Source organism: Sinocyclocheilus anshuiensis, unplaced genomic scaffold, assembly GCF_001515605.1.
Source record: "Sinocyclocheilus anshuiensis isolate Anshui unplaced genomic scaffold, SAMN03320099.WGS_v1.1 scaffold1962, whole genome shotgun sequence".
Classification (NCBI taxonomy): Eukaryota; Metazoa; Chordata; class Actinopteri; order Cypriniformes; family Cyprinidae; genus Sinocyclocheilus; species Sinocyclocheilus anshuiensis.
In genome coordinates, this window is record NW_015544290.1 from 74,690 (window position 1) to 75,481 (window position 792).

Consider the following 792-nt stretch of genomic DNA (forward strand, 5'->3'; position numbering starts at 1 on the left):
GTGTGGCGTTTGGGAAGGTCCTGACAAGCCCTTTTCCCTCCGGCTCTGTGAAACTCTGTGAAAGAAAGATAGCTTTACCGTTCGTTGGCTCACACACACACACACTCTTCCCTCCAAACTCTGCTTCTCTGTGTGTGTGTGTGTGTGTGTGTGTGTGTGATTCATGGGTAAACACTCTGTGAATACAGACGCTCCACACCCTCTGACAGACCATCGCTCAAATCACACACACACACAAACACACTTTCTATCAGGTTAATGATATTTAACTGTAGATTTAACATCAAACACATCTGCTGGCTGATTTCTTATCCTCTTTAACCAGTGAGGAGCAGTCAGATGTCTCACTAGTGGGTTGAGAAAGTGTTTCACAATAGAAGTGAGGACATTTGGTCCAAAGCAAGTACACACACTTACAGACTCACAGAGAGTTGGAGCCTCATTGGCTGGATCTAATCAGTTCCAGCTGAAGAACGTGAGACGAGCGAAAGGCTGCCATGATTCATGACGTCACTGGAATGACACATGCAACTGTTTAGCTGCTTTTCTGAGAAAATGATCGAGACTAAGTGAGTTCACCATTGGGGTCCAAAACATAAGCTTACTTCGAAGGGAAAACAAGTTGATATTTCTGACCCCGCTGGCAGATATTTGCTCCTCATTTCTCTTAGGATTTTTTCAAACCAGTTCCAAGACTATTATTCTAGCGTCCGCGAGGACTGAATTGTCCTCAGACTGTCCTGATGTCCGCGTGAGCCGCGCTTCATTACGTCTAGACCTTCATTGGTGGAC